Here is a 12,124-nt window from a genome sequence, read left to right as displayed (position 1 = left end):
GAGTTTCTGTAGGTAGAGAGTGGGGGAGCGTGTGACACCTCTTTGCTCAGGTCACCCGAGGGCTCCATGGCCTGGAGTGTGGAGCACACTTTCTGGGGGCTCGGGAAATAAAGGCCCAGGAGAGAGCCAGTTTATGGCTCTAAGAAAATTCTGACGGGGGTGTGGCAAGTACAGGTCCACCTTCTGATGCCCTGTGCCCACGGGCGAGGGCAGTATCTCTGTCCCAGCCCCGACACAGCACCTGGGACACGGTGGGTGCCCAGCAAATGCCGACCGGTCCCCTTGAGTTTTACAGACTCGCTGGTGTGAGTGGGGGCAGCAGGCTCGTGTTCTGCGTCCTAACATTTTTCTGCTTTTAATAATATCACACTCTTGTCACCTTGAGGTTTTCATCATCATCATCACAGGGGATATTTACGGCGTACTTAACAACATGCCAGGACCTGAGATAAGAGTCTGCGCAGTTCATCTCCCCTGGGGCTCCCAGAAGAACGGGGGCGGGGGTGCTAAACATGAATGCAGGGCGCTGTGTCTGCTAGCAGGCGAAGCCACCTGTCCCGGCTCGCCCTTCCCCTCCAGGCCTGGCCTCCCCGAGACCTGGGGCCAGAGCCCCAGTAAGGCTGGGCTGGAGCCGGGCCACCCCAGGAGCCCTCAGGAAACTCTGATTCAGAATTGCCATGCATTTCCCGCCACCAAACTTAGAGCCTCCTCAGCGCGTGAAGAGGGCGGGGGTGGGCGCTCCTGCTCGCTCGCCGCCCCCTTCTTGGAAGTCCTGGCACCTGGGCAGCAGGCACAGCTGGCCTCGGTCCTCGGCAGGGTGAATGTCGCGGCCGCTGGCACGGCTGCGGCGCCATCCCCGGCAGACAGCCGCAGAGCGAGGCGAGCGGCCCCTGGTCTCCGAGGCTGGCCGTGGACACGCCGAGCTGCACGCTGCCTGTAAGGATGCCTTGGCGAAACCAGCAGCCAGGTCTTTCCGTTGTTGCAAATGCCCATTTGGCAGTAATTCCGCCAACACCCAAACAGGGCATGGGAGGAACTAGGCTTGAGTTTCACAGACTGGCTGGTGTGAGTGGACTGGCACAGACACCATTCACCAGGGGGCACACTCACTCCCCGGCAGTGGCCGCGTGGGAGAGACGAGAGGCCCGATTGTGGGCGGACAGCTGTGGCCAGGGGAGCTCAGGGCCCTGCGGGGCACTGGGCGGGGCCTCTGCCCAGGTGCAGGCGGCCAGGCTGAGGCCAGAGAGACCTGGGCGCTTCTGGAAGAGCAGGGTCACATGAGGGAGGCCTGGGCGGAACCACTGGTCCTCCCTGACGTGAATGGCTGCCTTGCCCGGTAGGAGCTGCCCGGGAAGGAGGCCACTGCTGAACAGGAAGCTGGTCAGTGTCCAGGGGCCCCTTCTTAGAGCATCTCTAAGTTGTGGACAAACAGGGCCCCCCTCTGCATCCTGGGTGGCTGTTCAGGGAAGTGGACTCATGCGGTCCGGTCAGGCATGGACATTGGCTGGCCTTGCAGCCTGACGTGCCACTGGCTCCGCGTGCCTGGAGCGTCGAGGGCCTGACCTGGCCGTGTCTGGTCCCGGTCTCAGGTCCCTCTTCCTGTGTGCTAAGAGCGGGTGCCTCGGCGCCCTGGACGTTGGCTGTGCGTGTGTCTGGGCAGGGACTTGACAACATTGGGGAGCCCAAGGCTCTGGATGGAAACAGGTCCATTTAAACCACTCTGAACTCAGTGCATCAAAGTGTGGGTGAGTGTTTTAGAAGTCGTGTAACTAAGGAAGAGCCGTGCCAGACCTAACACACGGCCCTCAGTGGTGAGAGACAAGTGTCAGTTCAGTGGCAACAGCCCAGCAGGAAGAGAGAGTTTTTAACAATCAACTAGGTTTCATATTTACAGTGAGGCGGGCTGCCCCCTCAGACAAGAGGACTCGTTGATCAGGTGATGGACGAAGAAGCCGCAGCCCACGCCCCCTGTGTTGGAGCTAAGCGATAGTGAGCCACGGCGAGGAGTCTCGTGAGAGCAGGGGCAGGAGTCCCACGAGGCTGCCGAGGCCGTCCCAGCCCTGTCTGCCGAGCTCACAGGGCACCGTCCAGCAGGGTCCGCTGAAGGGCAGGCGCCGGAACCGAACCGCTGCTCCCGGGCCCTTCTGCCGGTGCTCCGCTCCCTCTCCCCGAGACAGGCCTCGTTTCCCCTCAGCGTTCTCGGTGGAGCACCCAGCAAACCCGTCTCTGAAATACCTGTCCGTCCCCCAAACATTTCATCAGCCCCTACACGTGACCTGGCCCTGACATTCCGAGGTGGCAAGGCCACTTCCCAGACAGGAAAACAGGCTGCCCGGTGGTGATTTCTGCACCTGCACAGAGCCTTGGACTCTCAACGTGACTGCGTGGAGAAGGTGGGCTAGGGCGTGGCAGCCCAGGGGAGTCCTCGAGCCTCTGAGTGCCCGTCCGCCAACAGGAGGCCCAAAGATAGCCCCAAGGAGCGGAGGTGCCCGTTTCCTCATGACTTGGTAGGGGAGCTGGGCCGAAGCCAGAAGCCGGCCGGCAGGAGTCCTCAGGGCCCAAGGGACTGAGGGCCTCCGCAGGCTTGGCTCCCTGGCCGGCCCGCTCCGCTGGCCCCAGCTTCTGCAGGTCTCAGTCGCTGGGGTTGGGGAAGACGCAGAACCAGATTCCCTCGTGGCTGAGGAGCCACTGATAAGCTAAAGACTTCAGATTCCTGTTTATCCTGGTCCAGAAGATCCTTTTCTCCTGGATACACTACCCTTTCCCCCTGGTAGCAGGTAGCTCTGGGCCGCAGCCCCCCTAGCTGTCCCTCCCCACCTGCAGCTTGGTGGCGGTGAGCGGGCTCTGCTCCGGAAGGCCAGTCTCAGGTCACAGCACCGCCACATTGTTTGCGTGCCCTGCGTGCTCGCCGTACTTGGCCTCCCGGACACTCAGTTTCCCTCTGTGCAGATGAGGGCTGCGAGCATGCCCTTCCCCGAGCAAGGCTTCTGGGAGGCTGGGGTGAGGGGCCCAGCAGCTGCCCTTCCCTCTCAGCCCTCAGTGAGTGTGCAGCTGGGGCGGTGGCCCGCTCGGCACTCGGCAGGAGCTGCACCCAGTGGCCCTGTGGCCGGGAATGTCTTCCGGAGGGTGAGCAGAGCGTGCTTTAACTTGCAGAAACCAAGCAGCCTGAGTTCCCAGGAATGTGTGTCTGGTCCTCCTTATCGCCCTCCCTTATCTGGCTGTCCTCTGTGCAGAGAGAGAACAAACACCTGTGTGTCCGTCCTCTGTGGAGAGAGAACAAACACCTATGTGTCCGGTATACCCGTTTCTTTCAAAGATCTTCATGCCCAAAGCCTGACTGACTTTAAAATCAGAATTGATCCCTCCCAGTGTCAGTGGTGACAACGTAGCTGGCCCCCCGGGGCGTGTCCATGGCTCCAGGGCCAGCCCCCATTGTTGGGCTGGGGCATGAAAGAGACCCCTGACCTGGGAGTCCAAGCGGGACAGCGAAGCTGTCGGGGGCCCTGCGGGGGCTTCCCGAGATAGCTGGGCCTCCGTGCGTCTTGGCCACACCTCCTCTGGTCAGCGGTTCCAATTCCAGTTGGACAGCAGCTAGAAGTGGAGAAAGGCATGTGTGTCAACACCGCGGCGGAGCCAGGCAGCCCTGATTGCCCAGCTCCGCAAGGCTGCACAGCAGAAACGGCCACCTGGTTCTGCTTAGCAGGAGTTCTCTGCCATGCGCGAGCCCAGCGCCGCTGCGTTCGGGCCTGCCCCGTGCCTCCCTGAGCAGAGCCCTGAACCTTGGGAAGGGAGCGAGGCTTCTCTTTACGCTGACAAAGGGCTTTCTGCCTGTCAGCCCGGCTCCCAGCAAGCCCCGCCCCCTGCCTACCGCAGCCACTGGGCCTCCCTCTGGCGGGGCTGCAGGCCCGTGCTCCGGGGGCCTAGCCCCTGGAGACTTCCTTCTGAGCTAGAAAAACAAGCAGCTGAACCCTGCTCTGCAGCTGGCCCCGCCTGCCGAACCTATAGAAAGGCCTGGAGTGGGTTCAGCCTCGCAGAGGAGGAAACCTGGCTCCGGCCTCACCCGCAGGGCCTGTTATGTCTGGCTCCGGAGGCCCTCTCCTCTGGGGTTTTCCATGCCTGTGAACTAGGCCCCATTCATTTCCCTGTGGTTTCATGGCAATGTCCAAAACGCTCAGCAGGTTGCAGGGAGCCCGGGAGGAGAGGGGTCAGCAAGAGGCCCGAGTTCTGACGTGTGGGCGGCCCTGGGGCTGCAGCACCCTCCACTCGGATGCTTGAAGCGGGGTGCCCAACCGGCTGTGGGTGGGCGCCCATCAGTCAGTCTGCCAAACTTCCTCCAGTGGGCCCCCACCCACCATGGCCTGCTCCGCCTGCACTCCCTCTCTCCAGGCCTCCGCTTTCCAGCTCCCAGGCCACCAGCTCCACCCTGGCCTGGGCTGAGAGAGCTGCAGCAGAGATCCCTGGTGCCCCAGCCTGGCAGCCCTCACACGAGTGCCCCCAGGCCGACCGCTGCCCCAAGGTTCCCCAGGGCCCGGGGTCCTTCCATTTCCCACCACACTGCATGCCACTTGCGAATGCAGGGGAGCGGCAGGTCCCTGTGGGGGTGGCCACCGCCTCCACCCCTGCGGGCAGCTCAGTCGCGGAGAAGGGGTCGTGCTCTGGCACAAAGCTCCTGTGAGAGGCCCAGCTGCCTTAATGGACCCGCGCAGTGCGGACGTGCCCAAGGCAGGGAAATCTGCTCTCCGGGAGAAGTGAGTCTGAGGCTGGCCAAGAGCAATTCTTATCAAACTTCCAAGGTAGCAGTTTTCACGAGGTCTAATCAAACAATCTCTGCGAGTGGCCTCGTTTCATTTACATAGGACTCCCACGGAGCTGTGCCAAGTGCCCTGGTGGCCGAGGGCAGAAGAGGCTCCTCTAGTCTCCTACTTGCTTTTTGGTCTTTGAAAACTGATGCACTTTCAGGTTTGGGCAACAGCCACGCCGCTGCCCTGGATGCCTGCTCCCCAGTGGTTTCCAAAGCCACTGGGGGTGTTCTGGGCATGGAAGGGGTGGGCAAGCTTCTCATCGGGTTCAGCTGGTAAAGTGGATCTGGACACAGAATGTCCTCGCAGGCCCGGCCTCTCTTGCCAGGCAGGGTTGAGAGGGCAAGGACTGAGGAGCACGGAGCCCGAGCGGAGGGCGCTGAGCTGGCGGGCCGGCGAGCTTGGCCTGCCTGCCGGCCTGCCAGCACCACCCTGGGCTGGGAGAGCCCTGCGGCCCACAGATGCCGGCCTCCCTCTGCTGCCGAGATGGGCCGAGTTCTGAGGGAGGGAACAGCAGCCTGCTCTGCTGTGGTCTGCCCGGTGCTGGCCTCCATCTGGACCCTGCCTGCCAGTGCCACAGTACAGGACCAATGCCCTCAGCCCCGGCTCTGCCCAGGGAGGCTGCCCTGTCCCTAGGCCTCTTTGAGGTGACCTCTCTTTGTTGACCTGGTGAGTGTGGGCCTTCCTCTTCCCTCCTCTGCCCGGTGGACTTGAAAGGCCAGTCTCAGGACAGCGTCTTTGCGCCACTGCTCCTCAGCATGGCGGCCTCCGGTGGTCTGGCGCTGCCGGTCACCACTTGTCCCCCCGAGCCCTCAGGACAGCTCTGACGACAGCCCGGGGAGTGTGAGCCTCGCCCACTCTTCCCCAGACTGGCCGTGGCCCTGGACAAGGCCCTTCCTCTCTGGGCCGCTGGCACGGCAGGCCTCGGGCCCTCCCTCAGCAGAGAGCAGCTCTGACTAGGGTCCTCTGTGCCACCGAACGCCATGGCCCAGCCTCCCGGCCTGGGAGCTCCCAGCGGGGAGGGGCCCCAGGCGCCTTCCCCAGATGGTGCCTTCCTCAGATGGCCCCTGGGTTGCTGGCTGGTCACACAGTCAGCCTCAGGCTCTTTCTCACATCAGCTCCGTTGTCCTGGAAGCACACGCGAGTCTTCTGCACACTTAGAACAGCAATTAGAAAACATGACAGAGAAAAAAACTTGAACTTTTGTTTCTTTCACCAATAAATGTAGTGAGAGTTGTCTGCCCTTGAGGGCCTCCTGCACTTTAACCCTGGGTTTTCTGAATCCCCTTCCCCAGCCCCCCCCACACTGGGAGCCCAACTTGCCGAACCCAGCGGCCTCTCCGGGCCCTCCACCCTTCGCCACGGTGTCGGCACCGTGGACAGCCTGCCCGGCTCAACCCGAAGCCCTCCTCTCTTGCCGTTTTGCTTCTTGGTGACCTCGTCAGCCTCTGAGCCCCTCCTGTCTTACCCTCTGTGCCTGGTGACAGGGTGACAGTCTCGTCCACCCTGAGAGCCTCAGCCTGTATGTGTGTCTCCGGACCTGGGCACGACCTGCCCTTCCTCTGCCGGCCCTCAGGCTCTTCAGTGTCCAGCCTAACGCACCCGGCCCCCTCCCTGTGTCCCACCATCACCGGGTTCTTCCTCGCGCCTCTCCCTCTGCCACCTCCCCTGTGCCACCACCCCCCCAGATGGAGTCCTACCCCCCCCCCAGATGGAGTCCTACCCCCCCACACACACACTGCACAGCCCTCCTCTCCCGCGGTCGCTTACTTTCCAAACACGCCTGCGTTTTCGTCCTGTGACATCACACCTTTTCTGTTTTGTCTCTCTGTGTAAAGTGTCTCCCTCTTCCTTGCCGTCTCCTGTAATTGATCTTGCATTTCGGGACTTAGTCTCCTCACCAGGCTGGGCTCCTGGCGGGCAGGCTCCGGCGCTCTGGTGGCAGCCGGGACTCAGGTCACACAGCCCCGTGCATGACCCCAGCTGATGCTCCAGGAGCACTGGGAGCTGGGGCAGTCACCTTCCTTTTGTACCCACACAGAGGAAGGGCTGACGAGCGCCTCCCGGGGCTGCAGCGGGTGTAATGGCTGCACCTGGCGTGGGCTTGGGGTGTCATCTGTCCCGGGTGCTACTGGCTGTGTCAGAAAGGGTGGAGGGGGAGTAAGTGTATAAACAACAAACGTAAGGCTCTAGTTGGGGCTGCAGTGCTCTGGCTTGTCTGGAGAGCAGTGTGCCAGCCAGAAGTGCAGGCTGGGGGTGGGGGACACAGGGACTGCTGTTGCTTCTCTCGCCACCGTGTTTGGGGATGATCTCAGCTGAGCTCTTTTCTAGGCAAAACTTTAAAGTGGTGACAACCTCGGCAGCAGGTGTAAGGAGTCAGGAGCGCACACGTGAGGACTGTGTGCCCGAGCAGAGAAGGGCACCGTGGCAGGGACCATGCCCCCCGCCTCCTGACCGTGCCCTGTCCTGTGAATTCTTCCTTCTGCACAGGTTCATTGAGTGTCCACGCTGGGCCAGGCCTTGCACAGGGACCAGGGCAGGCGGCATCGGGCGGTGAGGGGAGAGATAGCCCCAGTCAGAGAGGTAGTCACGGAGTGCGGGCTAAGTGCCGAGACGGGATACACATGGGACACCCGGGGCGCACGGAGGGTGGGCCCCTCGCGCTGCCTCCCCTGAGGAGGGGACACCAGGAAAACAGTGAGTGGTCCAGGACTCCAGGCTGAGGGGACTGCCGTGCAAAGGGACAGAGGCAGGAAAGCCACAAGAGCAGGGTGTGGTTAGAGTTGAGGGGTGGGAGCAGGGAGAAGGGAGAGGTGACATGGGCACAGGACAGAGAGATTGGTGACCTCACCTTACCAGGCGAGGGACTGTCTCGAGGGCAGTGGGAGCCGCTGACAGGCTTCAGGAGAGAAAGTGACCAGATTTGCCCTCGAGAAAGAATACCCCCCTTTGGCTGTGAAGAAGGAAGCAAGGCTTAACCAGAAGTCAGGAGGCCAGTTGGTAGAGACAAGAGTCCTGGACCCAGCAGGTGGCATTGCGGTGGGAGGCCACAGAAGCCTCTGTCTATGTTCAGCCCAAATCCTGGGGCTGGGGCCACGCAGGTGGGTCACATCCACAGTACGCCTAAATATAATGTAATATGTTATGAAGGCAGGTTTTTATATATTACACCCCCACTTTTCAGGTAAATAAATTGAGACTAAGAGAGGTTAAGAAATTTGTTTGAAATCACATAACTGGTGAGCGGCAGAGCAGGGACCCAGGGCAAGCTGCTGAGTTCGTCACCACGAGCCTCATGTCTCCAGGTGGCCTGGCCTGGGCAGGGAAGCAAGCAGGGGCAGGAGAGGTGACACCACAGGACACGTCCACCCCCCAGCCAGAGCCACAGTCACAGACAGAGCCACCACCTCCAGGGGCTCGAGGGGCACTCAGTCCAGTTCCTTGGAGGTCAAGGATGGGCAGCCCTCCTCGGAAAGGACAGTGTTTCAGCCCATTTCTCATTTAGCCCATCGGGCCCCTGCCAGGCGGAGTGGCCTTCCCCGAATACCGCCCTGAGAGATGCGACACTCACAGGCTCGGTCCCCTGTGAGCAGTGAACGCTGCCCCGGTGCTCCTCCTTGTAAAGCTGTGATGCATGCTTGCCAGCATCTAAAAGGCGAAGGCATATCCCATAGTAAAATGTCACACAGCACAACCTCCAGCACTTCATGTATTTTTGTACTTTATTCTTTAAGTGACAGTAGCACCGTTCGGGAAACACGGTACTACTAGAGCAGAGTGGTCTTTGCCCCTTTGGGAGGAGTGTGTGTACTTGTGAGCAGGCTGCTTGTGGCCTCACCTGCCTTCTGCTCACCCTGCAGCACCGGGAGGCCCAGAACACAGGTGGGATGCTGCAAATGAGTGCGCGGCCCCGCCCCCAGCTGGCCAGACCCTGGGAGTGGTGGACCCCTAGTGATACTGGCTCCAGATGCTCAGCAGATGCCAGGCCTGGGGCCGGGGCCACGTCTCCGAGGGCTTGGCTTGCTGTTCTGGAAGGTGACCCTGGCAGGTGGCCATTCCTGAGCCCCTGTTTTGAGCAGTTGACAGGCAGGTGCTGAGTTCCAGCTCTCCCCCCAGCCCCCCAGCAGGACTGAGTGATCTCATGCCTAAGCCATGCTGGGAGGGAGTCTGGTGGGGGGAGGGGTTCTGATCAGGGCAGGTGTCCAGATGAGGCAGGAAGGAAGTGGGCAGGGCTCCACCACCCCCCCGGGGTTCCCAGACCCCTGTTTGGTTTGCTCTCAGGGTGCCTCCTGACCACCCAGAACAGCTTGGGGCATTGTCTGAGCACTGCCCCACAACAGAGGACGGAGGTCGGGAGCGGTGCTTGCTGATGGGCTCAGCTGCTGAGCTCCTCTTCTGACCACCCTGCAACCGTGCTGTCCACTGCCCCTGACCGCGTGCAGCCCTCAACCCCACAGCTGGCTTCGGTGAAGGAGAAAGCCCTGAAAGGGAACCAGAGACCCCGGCCCTGGGCTGCAGAGCTGCAGTTTATAAACGGAGGCTCTTGCCTGCCCAGAAGTTCCTGGGTTCTAAGCTGCTCCTGCCACGTCCCAGGTCCTGCAGAAGGAAGATATTTGGGGCCCCCTGCTGGTCCTTCCCAGGAACTGACCTGGGGAGGAACCTGTCCATGCTGGTGAGAGGGGCCTCCGCAGACCCCAGATGACAGCAGTGACACTCACCGCAGCCAGCCCGTTTCTCCCTCCCGTGGTGCCTGGCCAAGTGTTTGACAGGGAATCCTGAACTCAGGAACCTGGTTGCTGGCTGCTCGGCTTTTCCTTGGCCGTTCTGTTTCCGCACTCCACATGGGCCCAGTCCGTCTGCGCTGCACCTCTCCCAGCCTTCCCAGGGTTGGGCCCCGGGCACTGCTGGCCGCACCTGCGTGCCCCACGCCTGCGTCCCCTACGCCTGCGTCCTGCGTCCGTCCGTCCCGTGTCCCCCCCCCCCCGTGCCTGCGTCCCCCGCACCTGCGTGCCCCTGCTCACGCTGGCGGGTTCTCTGCACTCCCCACCCCCACCTGCTGGCATAAGAAGGGTGGTAAGGACAGGCTGTGGGGACATGGTCCCTGCAGCTCTCCTAGGACACTAATGAGCCGTGGCAGCACTTAGGGAGTGTGGGCTCATGGTTGCACTGCCTCCAAGTTTGGTGACATTGACCTTTTTCTGAGATGAATGCTTGACATCAGTGAACTAATTTGGAGAAGATGCCACAGGCTGCCCTCCTAACCCTGTCCCTCTGGTGGCAGGGAGGGGCTGAGACTCCCAGAGAGAACTGGAGCCCCTGGAGGCGCCAAGGGGCCTGTCCGAGGTCAGCGTCTGCGGCCAAGGCCCCGCCCGACTGTGCTCTCAGGGTCAGTGACAGCACACTGGACTTTCTCTCAGCAGGCTCAGGGTACTCGTAGTGCTGAACCCCCACCCCGGTCACTGGGGGTGTACAAGTAGTGGGGTCACTGGAGAAGCAGCTTGACTGGGGTCTGTTGTCACTGCCTGGGGCTCTGGACCTCCCCATCCTTCCCCTCCTGTTTTACCTAAAACCCCAAGAGGTGCGGCAGGACCTGGGAGCAGGAGCATGGCTCTGCCTGGGGAGGATGCCCGAGCACTGGGTGCCTTTGGAGATGGGGAAAGCAGGGTGTGGGGGCAGGTGGAAGCTGCCTCGCTCAGCCTGGGGACATGCTGCCCCCTGCTGGCCAGATTGGAAAACTCAGCCCGGAGTCCTCACCCTCTAGCCACCACTGAGCTGGAGACCCAGCTTCAGGGAACATGGGCTCCCCTGCCCACGACGATTCTCCGCCTGCACGAGAGACACGTCTAAGACTGCCTGGCACGCAGTCATGTTTGTTGAGTGAACAAACAACTGAATGTATGCATCTGAAGTATTTAGATGAGACTCCTCTTGGGTTGACAAGATCTAAATGAGAAAACCAAATATGAAGAAGTAGATGAGGCTAAACGGTGACACAGGTCACTGCAGAGCCACCGGGCCACCAGGGAAGGCAGGGGTGACGATCACAGGGCACCCTAGAGAGACCCCAGGCTGGCCATCGGCACGGAAGCCAGGGACAGAGGACAGCGCCTCTCATGTCTCAGGCTGAGGACAGGGCTGGCCTGGAAGCTGTGTATAACCCTGGCGGTCTTCACAGTCACCTGGGGAAGCAGGTGCTCTTACTGCTGTTCCTGTCCTACATTTGAGAAGGACGGCCGGAAAGGGCCCGTGGCTGGGTTCACGTGCTTGAAATCAAGGGCTTTCAGTAGGAAGTGATGTGCTCAAGGACAGATTCGGGGGAGAGGCAGGCAGGATGGCCACTTTAAAGGCTGTTGTGGCATCCCGGTGGGAATGAAAGAACCCCTCATTCCCCACACAGGCCCTTCTGCACGGGACAGGGCCCAGCAGAGGCCCAGGCCTGCAGTCCTGCACGCAAGCTGGTGCCTGCCCCATGGTGGGCCGGTCGAGCAGTCCCCACAGAGGAGCGTGGGGCTTGCAGAGAGGCTCTGGGAGAGACAGATTGCTGTCGGGACAGCGTAGCAGACAGAGCCGCGCTTCCACGGAGGCAGGCCCCCGGGGAGGGGGGTTGACCGGCAGCCTGCTGAGAGTCTTTCCTATTCTGGGCAAGACTTTCCCTACTCAGGACACCCTGGCCACCGTGTCACCAGGATGTGCTAAGCCCCTTCCCCAGAGGCCTCAGCTCCTGTGCATGTGTGAGGCCCAGGGGAGCCCCAAGTTGGGGAGCAGCACACAGACTACTCCAGGCTGGGGGTGCTGACTTCAGGTCTCTGTGATCGGGCTTCCCGCTTGGCCCGACCCTCCCTTCTGGCACACCTCCTCCATCCCCATCAGCGCCCACGTCCCCCTGGGACCTTGGCAAGGTCCTAAGAGGTTGACTGTCGGGTCTGAGTGCCCAACAGCACCTTTGCCTTCACTCTTGCAGTCTGGGCTCTCCTGCTCATCCTCAGAAGAGCTCATCTCCCCTGCGGAGGTGGGGGTGGCACTCCAGGGAACAGGGATCTGGACATACTGTTTTCTTACAGCTGAGGGCGCCCTGTGTCCTGGGAAGCGGGTCACTCAGCAGACCCTTTCTGAGCACCGTCTGTGGGTCAGGCAGGGTGGCAAGCCCCAGGGCTCCAGCAGAGACTCAGAGAGACCCCAGGCCTGCTCTCCAGGGTCGCCGGTGGTAGTGGAGACAGCACACAAGCTCGCGCTGCAGAGAGGAGCCGTGCAGACTGGCCGGTGCAGTGAGGGGTGTGGGCAGGGCTGAGAGAGAGCAACTCAAGAACTGAGTCGCGTGGGTGCTG

The 12,124-nt window shown here is 61.6% G+C and overlaps 1 protein-coding gene across 1 annotated transcript in view; it reads left to right on the top strand.

Annotated features, from left to right (window-relative positions):
* Positions 1-12,124, top strand: part of DIS3L2 (DIS3 like 3'-5' exoribonuclease 2) — a 334,423-nt gene that overhangs the window by 314,094 nt on the left and 8,205 nt on the right. The window lies entirely within an intron of this gene.

The sequence above is a fragment of the Saccopteryx bilineata genome, chromosome 5, assembly GCF_036850765.1.
Source record: "Saccopteryx bilineata isolate mSacBil1 chromosome 5, mSacBil1_pri_phased_curated, whole genome shotgun sequence".
NCBI lineage: Eukaryota > Metazoa > Chordata > Mammalia > Chiroptera > Emballonuridae > Saccopteryx > Saccopteryx bilineata.
This window is presented reverse-complemented; position numbering and strand designations above follow the sequence as displayed.